Source organism: Phragmites australis, chromosome 3 (genome assembly GCF_958298935.1).
Source record: "Phragmites australis chromosome 3, lpPhrAust1.1, whole genome shotgun sequence".
NCBI lineage: Eukaryota > Viridiplantae > Streptophyta > Magnoliopsida > Poales > Poaceae > Phragmites > Phragmites australis.
In genome coordinates, this window is record NC_084923.1 from 7288796 (window position 1) to 7301108 (window position 12313).

Sequence of the window (12313 nt, forward strand, 5' to 3'; positions counted from 1 at the left end):
GGTGGGCCGGCAGGGGAGGTAGATAGAGCTCGCGGGCTCGCGGCTGGCAGGCCGAGGAGTCCGTGCCCTACGCCGAGTTGGTTAGTTAGCCCACGGGCAATGCGCGTCGGCCCAAGTAAGGAGTACATGGAATTTTTATTTTTATATTTTTTAAATAAAAAATTACAAATATATACATCTGTTTTGAAAAATTATAAATCTAGACTCTTGTCACATATTGGAAGGGAAACAGGTTTAAAAATAAAAAATATTGTGTTCTAATGCTCTCAAATTTTAAAATACGATAAAAATAACAATGAAAAATTCTAAAAAATTATACGGTATAGAGGATGTTATCATCTAGCTCTACAAAAATTCATACAAAAATATGACTTGTGCAATGAGGAAAAAAGACAAATTTTATTGTTTAATTGAAGCTTTTTAGAAAGAAGATGATAGCATCCTCTGTAACACAGAATTTTCATGATTATTTTTTTATAGTGTTGAATTTTGAGAGCATTAGAGTACAATATTTTTTTATTTTTAAACATGTTGCATGTTGAAAGGATATCATGTATATGCCCTATTTGGTACATCTTATTAGCAGCTTCTACTTCTCAGAAGTCATAAGTTGTACCAAATGCTGGTTTTTTGATGAAATAAACTAAAAGCTGATAAGTTTGCTAGGAGTAATTTTTCTAAAAAGTTATGTGCTGGGAGCCTAAAAATTAAGCCCATAAAAGTCTTGGTTTGGGTGCGAGGTGATGATGCGTAGGAGGTAGCATGGAGAAGCAGGCCGTCAGGGCAAGACCGGAAGGTGAGATGGAGACTGTGTCGGCCCAAGAGGCCTAGATAAGGCTCCTACATCATCAAAACACTGGAGACTGGACTGGCGCCACCGCCACAGGGCAGCGGCCGACGAGATTCAGAAGCTGCAAGCGGAGTGGGCAACTGCAAACAAGCAACGCGTAGAGCCACACAGCCTGGATCAGGATCTGCACTAGCGAGGTGGAGGGCAATCGTGCATGTTCCAAGGGACTTGCCTAGCTTGAAGCCGACGGGCGAAAATGCACGTACGTATGTGTAAGTTGGAGACTCTTTTATCGTATCCGGTGCACTATCTCGTTTGCTCTTCGGGCTAAAACCATGCATCCTTGTGCGGCTTTTACGTCGATGCCCGCTAAAACCGTGCATATAATGGGTGTATTATCGACTCCATTGGTACGGTGGCACGCTGGTACGGGCTTGGTGCTTCTGCGGTGGCGGATCTTGAGCCAAGGTCTTAGGAGGCTCAACCCCTCCTTCCTCATTTCTTTTTTCTCTCTCTTTTCTTTCTCCTTCTTCTCCTCCTTTTTCAAGCTAAACAATTGTATTGAGGCTTGAAAGATTCAAGCCCCTTGCCCCCTCCTTGATCCACCAAAGCTTCAACCATCACAAATTCGCAACCAGATCACGCATTCCGTCCACGACACGAAGATGTGGTTTTCGTGCATGAATGATAGAAGCATTATTCTCCATTTCATCGCCAAAACTTGCCCACCCGGTGGCCTGTTGATCCAGTGCGGGCAACACTCAGGGCTGTGACACACGCGCCTCAAACAGTAGGGATACGGGCATGTCGACATGAAGTGGACGCCGCTCGCTCGGCGGTGCGCATGAGTGTGTGGGGCGCTTTCGTCTGTGTGCCTATGGAGACAACAACTTCACCAGTCATAGAAGCGCACGACGTGTTAGGCAAAACATTCGCTCTTCTTATTCTTCTTCCTACTTCCTCTTTTTTTTCTTCTCTTATTCTTCTTCCCTTTTTCTTTCTCCCCCACGCCTAAAAATTGTACAGGGGTTTAGGCGGTTGTCAAGTATGCTCGGCCCCCAATGGATCTGCCCATGGTCGCTCCCTTCGCTCTTGCAACCACTAGAAACACTAGGCTTAGCATAGTGTTGGAAGTAATAGCACTTTCAAATTTAATTTAATTTAATTTCTGATATAAAATGAACAAGAACATATGCAAATAATCAATAACGACTGTGTTCTGACTAGCCCTGACTAAATTCGACTAGCCTCGAGTAGGATTCGACAAGTCTCAACACACCTCGACTAGAGCATGTCCTCGACAAGATATTCGACTAGGTACTCGACCAGCAGATGTACTCGACTAGGTATTCGAGTAAGATTTACATATATAACCGTTAGTGATATGAGATGCAGACACTCCAGTGGTGTCGATGCTCGATGTAGTAGATGGTGATGAAGATGAAGTAGTCAATAGAGAGGCCACCGTGATGTCGATCCGGTAGGCGATGACAAAGGCGAAGTAGTCAAAGTAGATCGCGATGATGTAAAAGAAGAAGATCATGAGCAGTCACGACAAACACTTTCCAAAAACCTTATTCACCCACTTCCGGTGCAAGATCCCAAGGACGACGGGTTCCAGAGACCTACTCTCCCATTCATCGGTGCACACCGGCGCAACGAGAAGAAACATACTACGTGAGATGCACAGTAGAGAGAAATTGGCAAAACCTTAATTGTGTGTGGTGTCTCACGTCTCTTCTTTGCGCGGCGACTAGCAAATATACAGAGAGGGAGAGTCGCGCGGTTGAGACGCACCACGATCGGAGATGGTTACGCCGTTGCGATCGGAGTCTTGACCAGCACAATTTCTACATATTTATCTGTTTGTCCATGCAGCAAAAAGAAAGAAATCGCAAAAGGAGGTCGAACCTGCGCAAGCAACTGAACCCGATTTCCATAGATCATTTACATAGGTGCCATACGCCCACGCCCTCCGCCCTCGCCCCTGCCCTGGCCATGGCCCGACGAAGTGAGCGAGCGTGCATGTGTATTCTTCTAGTCCTCTCATCCACAAGTGCTAAGTGGGTGGAGGAGAGAAACTCTTTTAAGTTGGTTTTTATCCACTTCCATTAGCAAAGTGGGACTAAATAATACACATATTCCTCATATGGTTGGGCATTTGAGATTTATTAAGAATTATACAAATATAATGGGTTAAGCCCATATATTATGCACTTGTTATTAATAATAATAGGAAGATTACCCTATAGATTGGTTCATGGTACATAAAAGATCTCAATTATGAAACTAGTGCTATGTAAGAGATCTACAACTAATAAATCATGTAGGTTGCTCATAAGACAGAGAGAAACACAAACAACCTATCATATGAAAATTTACAAGAGACATTGTAATAAATTAAAATAAGCATATGCAATCTCAAACAAGGCAAATGAGGTACAATAATTGAAAGATTTTGCAACTAGATTCACTATCTTTGCCTTAATTACCTTTGGATGGAGATTTGAGTATATGATGATCATGATCTTTATCAATACGTCCAATCTTATGTACTTGACTTCTTCGATTGAACATTCACTTTATCTTGTGAGTCAAGTCTCCAAATCCTAGTAGCCACCTTGGACTTCAAGTTTTCTTTGGAACCTAAATTGATTGGGGCTATTCATATTGGTGATAACTTCTTTGGGCGTCCAAATGGGTTGGTTTCACTCCATTCCTTTCTTCCAACTATATGTGCAACCACCTTGCCATTGTTCTTCATCTTGAGCTTGTAGTGGTTGCTCTTGGCCTTGATCTTGTAGTTAGGCTTGGTGTACAAGGTGGATGTCGAGGGTTTCCCTTGACAATGATATCGGGGTATACCTGACGACGAACGCGTGATCCACGACCTAGGGCCATATGTCCTAGCTACGTGCGTGTTATCTAGGTTCAAGCCTCCCTTAGGATAATAGTTCTATATCCTGTGCATTTTTTGATATGGGTCTAAATGAACTGGATACCCGTACCCTCTTCTTTATATTTCCCTCTCTTTATATATATCTGAGGGAGAGTGTACTTACATAGGGACGCAAGCTAGACCCAGATCTAGCTAATCCTTCTAGCCTATGCCCATCATTACGACGAGTGGCTGCAATCCACTTGCCATATCGATATGTAGGGTCTGCGTCATCGCTCCCACGCCCGCATCATCCTTATCGCTTAGTCTGGCAGGTTCCGTCCCCATGCATTGTCTGCGCTCCTGCAAAATCTACTGCCACACCTTGTTAGGCCGTCATGTAGTGTTTAATACTACGGGACGGGACACGATAAGTCTATGCCGGCTATGCCTAGGTCTGCCCGGAAGGATGACCTGGGTAAGAGAAAACATTGAGTGAAAAAGTATGTAATAAAATTAGACTGATTAGGCACATACCTGCCCCGCGGCCAGAGAAAACTAGTCGTGGGGTTTCCCACTGAGACCTAGGGACTGGTTGAAGAAACTAGTCGCGTGGTCACTAGCTGGACGCGCTAGGGGACCATGCTCATGCCCAATCATAATGTGTAGAAAAGCCTGACATTTGACCGCTGTGGGACCCTATTATTCTTTAAACCGACAGTGGAGGTCTTGTTGGAGAGGCTCGTGATTTTCTTCTTCTTCTTGATCTTCTTCTTGATTTGCTTGCATTGGAATAACTTGTGGCATTCTTGATGACATTTGAGGCATATTACGGTGGACCCCTCCACAAGTTTCTTCACTATGGTAGCATGGTTATATTGAGGTGGTTGGACATGGTTCTTACCCTTTAATCTTGTCAAATACTTCTTGAGCTTTTCGATTTCTAGCTTGAGCTCATCATTTTATTATGCAATGAGATCATCACATGTTTCTATAACAACATTCTTAACACAAATCTCATTGCAAAAGGGTGAGTTAGATAAATCAATTTAACTTATCACAAGAAATGCAAACATCTATTTTAGGATTAAATTTAAATAAAGAGGTAAATTGCTCCAAGGGGGCCTTAGATTGAGATTCAACGCACTCAATTTTTTTCTTAAGCTCATCATAGTACTTGTTTAGAAAATTGAATTTGCTAAATAATTATTTATAATTAGAAATTAAGTTAGCATGAATGTCATTGAGTGCATTGAATTTCTTAAGCTCTTTTGATTGTTTCTTAAGGATCATTTGTTGGTCATTGATCAAATGAATGAGTTCATCATAGGAGAGAGAATCCTCATCAGATTTATTATTGCTTAATTCGCTTTTCATACCTTTGGTCATAACGTACTTGTGTGATGATAGCTTGCGTGATGATGACCTTGAGTAAAAATTTCTCTTGGAGGAGTGGGTGGCGAAGCACTCATCACTTGAGCTTTAATCTTCATCTTCACTCACCCATCTTCTCATGATTGCAAATGGTTTGATTCTTTTCATTGTCTCCCTTTTACTCTTTGTCTTCTTCTCCTTCTTGATACAATCAATAGTTTGACCAAGTCTTTCTGGGAGATTCGATGATCAATCTTGGTATTGATCTTCTTGATGTTCTTCTCCACTTGAGAGATAAGTATGCCGACATCGGGATCCATTTCTTCATCACTTGACGTACTTTCCTCATCATCTTTATTGCTCTCTTTATTATTATCTTCATCTCCATCATCTTCGCTTAAACTTGACTCTTGCTCTTGCCTTCTTATCTTCGTCTTAATGTATGGGTATTGTGCTTGCTTATTTGTGAGAGTAAGGTTCTTGGTGTCGGATGAGGAAGAGGCTTCCATCCCCAATGTTCATGATCATCTTATAGGTGGTGATCTTGCCGAGCAATTGAGTTGGAGTCATCTTCTTGATGTTGTTGTTATCGTAGATGATGGAGATTATCAACGTGTACTTTTAAAAAAGAGCTTGAAATATTCTTCTCACCACTTGATCATCATCAATTAGCGTCAAACCTAGCCCATTGATCTCATTGACAAGAATATTCAACCGTGAGTACGTATCATTAGTAGTTTTATGGGCAAATTGTTTGATACTATTGAGCTTAGTAACAAGCACATGGTATTTATCATTGCGTTTATCCTTTATGCCTTCATGTATTTCAATGAGACTATTTCAAATATCATGTGCATTGGTGAGAGAATAAACACGATTAAATGTATCAATATTTAAAGATGATAAAAAGATACTCTTCGTCAATACATCTAATTGCCTCTCCTTGTTGGTGATACGAGATCTCATCCCTTTCTCGGTGACTCTCCAAACATCTAAACCTTTACCTTGTAAATAATAAGATATTAGAATTTTCCAACAGTGCACCTAGCTATAACTCACTCTAGGCCTATAAGCTCTAAACACTCTCTAATCTTATGCTTAATTGCCTTGGATAGTTACTTTAAGCATTTTGGTGGCTTGAATATCTTCTCAAGTGTATATGAGCTTCCTCTAGACTCCAGCAGCATGCCACACTTTCAAATGACTGAGTGGAGGGGTATTTATAGCCTCAAACTCGCCAACTAGCCATTTTCCCAACGGCTCAAAAAAGCTGTTAACACCGGATGATCCGGTGAGAATAGTAGTATTAACACCGTATTATATGGTGAGTACAACTCAGAAACTAGCCGTTAGAACTCCACTCAATGCCTCTGTGAATACCGTATATTTCGGTATGCTTTCAAATCCATCATCGGATTTTCCGGTGAGTTATCTTGAGACATCCGAACCTTTGCAGTCTCTCTGTGTAAAATGCTCCGGTGCATTCACCCGATGTTCATTTCAATCACACCAGATCATCCGGTGAGTTAAACATTCTCTTCTTTTATCTAAAAATGCTTCGGTGCAACTATCTCTATGATCACCGGACTATCTAGTGAGTTGATCTTCATTCTTCAATACTTGTAGTCGTTTTTGCAAGAAATGCTCCAGTGCTATACTTTGGTGTGCACAAACCAAGTACCGAGCCTTCCGGTGGGTTGATCTTCAGTCTTCTACACTTGCATTTTTCTCTGAAAAAATACTCTAATGTTACCCAGTGTAGATCACCGTAGTATATGGTGAGGTCCTCAACCTTCTTCCCATTTGTCAGAAATACTCCGATGAGTTCAACAAATAGAGCACCGGACCATCCGGTGAAGTCATCAACATTCACTTTGCCTCTGGACAAAATACTCCAGTGAGTTCAACCCCTCTGCACTGGACCTCCAGTGGGGCAAATCTTCTTGAAACTTTTCCAATTCAATCAAACATGTCCTGATTGTGGTAGCTTCTTGGTGTATTTCATCTATAAGACCTACTAACATATATTTTTGACAAATATGTTAGTCCAAATGACAATATTATCATTAATCACTAAAATCGCAATCGTAGCCTAATGGGGTCATTTTGTTAGTCCAAATGACAATATTATCATTAATCACTAAATTCACAATCGTAGCCTAATAGGTTCATTTTCGCTACACTACGAGCATGTTCAGGAGCTGCCGCTGCACGTCAAGGTGCCAGAGCGCCATCTCCATCCTCATCCTCTACGTCTCCCTCACGGCCTCTATCCTCTTCTCTGCCATCCGGGAGCCGAATGACGCCCCTATAGACGCACCCGAAGCCTCCCTTGCCAACCACGAGTAGTGGGTTGAAGTCGCGCATGGTGTCGTGGAGCTCCCAGAGCCTGAACTTGCGCAGGTCATGCTCGCTCGCCCCCCTCTCATCGAACAACTCCGGGATGTTGCACGTGGACGAGGCCAAGCCCAATCCCGAGGAACCGCTCGTGGCTGGCCTCGCACACGAGGCCTCGAAGGAGCTCGTAGCGTTGGCCTTACGTGCTCGAGGCGGCACCGGTTGCCATGGACATGTTTGAGCACGCGTCGGTGGAGACGGTAGAGAGATCCAGATCGAGAGACTTGAGTGCAGAGAGACAAGTGGATGAGGAAGGAGGTGGAGCGGATAAGAGACTTGAGTGTAGAGAGAAAATATCAGTCGGGCGTACGTGAGTCAAAACCAAGTTGAAACAAAATTTTGGATTTGTTCCTATCAACATTGTCGGTTTGAATTTAAAACCAGCAGTGATAGTATCACTGCGGGTGTTTAATACAAACTGGTAGTGATGACCCTTATCATTGCTGGTTGACAAGCTACGATGGCTGATTTTTTCGCGTGGCTTATAAACCAGTAGTGATGTCCCATCACTGCCAACTCATTAGAAACCAGCAGTGATGGGCCGGCATATAAGACCGATTTTGTAGTAGCGACATTTCATAAGGATAGCCGATATTGGTTTTTTGACCACTGGCAAATCTATCAAGAGCTTACGCAGCCATTCTGCCTCAACAGTGGTTGTGTCTAACACTGTGAGTTCTATTTTCATGGTTGACCTTGTCAATATGGTCTGTTTGCAAAACCTCCATAAAATAGTAGCACTACCAAGAGTGAATATATATCCAGTTATGGCCTTTATCTCATCAATATCGGATATCCAGTTTGAATCACTATACCCCTCAAATACTGATAGGTATTCGATATAGTGAAGTCTAAAATTCAGAGTACCTAGCAAATAACGCATGACTTGATCAAACGCATGTCAATAATCATCACCCAGGTTAGAAGTAAACTGACTCAATTTACTCAGAGTAAATAAGATGTAAGGCCTTGTAGCACTAGCTAGGTACATGAGCGATTCGATTATTTGAGAGGATCTCGGTTGATCCATAGCACTTCTTTTATTATTTCGAAGTATTAAGCTAGGATCATAAGGAGTTGGAACGATCTTGCTGTCCATGTAGCCAAAGCGGCTCAATATCTTTTCCACATAATGGGATTATGAAAGTGTAATTACATTCACACTTCTAATCAACTTAATGTTTAAGATCACATCAGCCTTACTCAGATCTTTTATATCAAAATTTCTAGATACATATAATTTGATTTGTTCCAAAAGTCAAGATGTCATCAACATACGAGCACATAATAACTCCTTCACCCAGGGTTCACAAATGCGTCGGTTGCCGCTCGAAAATCGCGGTAACTAAGCTTACCGCTCCGCATCGATATTAGAAACCGTTTGGTAATCGAATTTGAATTCAAAAAATAAAAAATATCCTAAAAAACTAGAGACAATTCTAAGACCTTCTGTGAAAAAAAATTTCAAAAATAATGTCGTTTGCATCATATTCTAGAGGGAGGAAGTTTGCAAAAAAAGTTGAAGCACAAACCTAATTTATTAACTTATGTTAAGGAAAATCTTAACATGTAAACATATATTTTTTTGTGTGTAGGGCATATCTTAAGAGGATCTTTAAAATTGGTTTTACTTCATTTAGAGTTTTGTTAATTTCTCCATGATTTTTACAAAGTTGACAAGCATAAAATAAATATGTTAAGAAACATTAATTTTTTCATGTCCACCATTATTTTTCCTACATAAAGCATAAATAATTAAACTAATACAAGTGGCTGCACTAATTTTGGAGGTGTGATGGGTTAGTTATGAATTAATCTAGTTGTAACATATTTACACAATCTTGCATGTAACTATAACTATTTCATGAGTTCATGTATTTTTAAAAGACATAGGATCATGTAAGAAAACTAACAAAATTGGTTTCATGACTTTTGGATTAGCAAAGAGTAAAGTATGCATTTAACTTGGTTTAGTAAATACATTTTCTCAAAGAAAATATTCAACTTTTTTATGAGTAGAAATACTTTTATCATGTAGATCATGTTACAAGAAAACCAACAAAATTTATTTCACTTGATTTGAAGCTCAGATGAATTAGTTATTGATTTTACAAGTTGAACCATTTTTTGGTTTTTTTTGTTAAACTAAACTAAAATTCGAGAAAACCGCTCGATAAATCACTAAAACCGAACGTTTACCGAAGAATTAGTTACCGACAATTTGGAGAATGCAGAAAAATCAGTCGATAAATCGCTAAATGCGGTCGGTAACCGTAGCAAACCGACCAGTTACCATTTGGTCGATTTAGACTGAATTCTCGCCGATTTCACTATCAGCCGAAACGTACATTGGCCCTAGTATCAATCCACCAACTGATAAAATGATTCACTGGAAGAACAATACGTAAATTATCATATCCACTAGTGTTGTTAATGGTCATGTTGACAGACTTATTGTTCTTCTCTTCATTAATCTATCTTCCTTTGTGGTCTTGGCGGTCTTTGGCCTAATGGCCAACCTCGTCGCACACGAAGCAAAGTTTATCATCTCTGTTCATCATCTTCTTCTTGAAATTGGTGATTTGTTTGGCCTTATTATTTTTCCCTTTGTACTTGTCATTAGTGGACTGTTGCACCATATTTACGCTAGAATATCCATCTCCTCTATTGTCATGCACATCCTTAGCTCGAGCTTTCTCCTCAACATCAAGAGACATGATCGGACTCTCAACAGAGATCTCTTGTCTCTTGTGTTTTAGAGCAGTGACAAAATCCCCCCATGAGTGAGTCAATTTGGCAATGATACCCCTAGCCAGAAACTTATCGGGTAAGGTACAATGTAGGAGCTCAAGTTCTTTTACAGTGCACTAAATCTCATGAGCCTACTCGGCTACCGATCTATTATCGATCATCTTGTAGTCATGATATTGCTCTATGATATACAATTCACTGTCTGCATCTGACACAACAATTTTTACATTCAGTACGTCCCACAACTCCTTTACGTCCTATATGTGCATGTATACATCACATAGATGATCGGTAAGAGCGCTAAAAACACATCTTACAAAGAGTGTGTTAGCTTTATCGAACTTCTTCTCCTCATCACATGAAGGAGTTCCTTCAGACCTGCCAGACGCAACCCAGTGGCAGTTCATAGCCGTAAGCCAAAGAGTGGCTTTGACCTGCCATCCCTTAAAGTATACACCGATAAACTTGTTCAACCTCAGTGCATCGGCTAAACCAGCCATCATCAAATCAAAGTGTATACAATAAAGTTTTTGGATTGTTGGAAGTAATATCACTTTCAGATTTTATTTAATTTCTGATATAAAATGAACAAGAACGGATGCAAATAATCAATAACGATCATATTCCGACTAGCCCTGACTAAATTCGACTAGCCTCAAGTAGGATTCGACAAATCTCAACAAGCATCAACTAGAGTATGTCATCGATAAGATATTCGACTAGGTACTCGACCAGCATATGTACTTAACTATGTACTCGAGTAAGATTTGCATACGTACTCGATGGCGACATAAGATGCAGACGCCCTTGTGGTGTCAATGCTCGATACAGTAAATGATGATGAAGATGAAGTAGTCGGTGCAGAGTCCACAATGATGTCGATCTAGTAGGTGATGACAAAGACGAAGTAGTCGAAGCAGATTGCAATGATATAGAGGAAGCAGATCATGAGTAGTCGTGATGAGCGTTTCCCAAAAACCTTATTCTCACTCTTCCGGTGCAGGATCCCAAGGGCGACGGGTTTTGAAGACCTACTCTTTTGTTCGTCGGTGCACACCGGCGTAGTGGGATGAAGTAGACTATATGTGACGGCGCATCAGGGAGAAATTGGTAAAGCAACTATGACGTGTGGTGTCTCACGCCTATCCATTGTGCGACGATTGGCAAATGTATATAGAGGGAGAGTCACACGGTTGAGACGTATCACGATCAGACACGGTTAGGCCGTCACGATCGAAGTCTTGACCAATATGGTTTTCATATATTTACCCGTTTGCACACGTAGCAAAAAGAAAGAAACCGCAAAAGGAGACTGGACCTGCGCAAACAACTAGACATGATTTCGACGCTATTCACGCATGTGTCATGCGCCCACGCCCTTAGCCCGTGCCTTCGCCCTGTTGAGGCGAGTGAGTGCACGCGTATGTTTTTTTAATCCTCTCATTCACACATGCTAAGTGAATGAAGGGGAGAAGCAGTTTTAAATTAGTCACCATACATTTCTATTAGCAAGTTAGAATTAAAGAATACACACATTCCTCGTATAGTTGAACATTTAAGATTTATTTAGAATTATATAAATATAATAAATTAAACCTATATATTCTAACAGATAGCACGATGGGATGCCTCTCGCTCATCATCTCGTGACGAAAAGAACTAACCGACGATCACATAATATCGGGCGGGCTCCGCTCCTGCTCGGCACACCAACGGCCCCGCTCCTGCTCGGCACACCAACATTCACACTTCCAGTGAAATGAATCATGGCTCTACGTATCTATCACGTCGATATCTATCACTATACTGGCAAATTCGGCTCATAATTTGAATTAGTAGCCAATTTTTTTTTTTTGATAACTTTGAAAATACTACAAATAAAATGAGCAAATACGTGCTCAAATTTTGGGAATAACACCGTCATACGTACTCTTCAATACCACGTTCTCTATTTAAAAAATCATCGCTATCGCATAATCTATTTAGTTATGTAATTTTTTTATTAGTTAGGTAATATTTTTCGATTTGAAGTGAAGATGTCATTTCAAACGGATGAAGCTCATCCTGATCCTGAAGCAAATATGGATACGAAGCAGGGGTCCGGCGCTGCAGGTCCACCAACA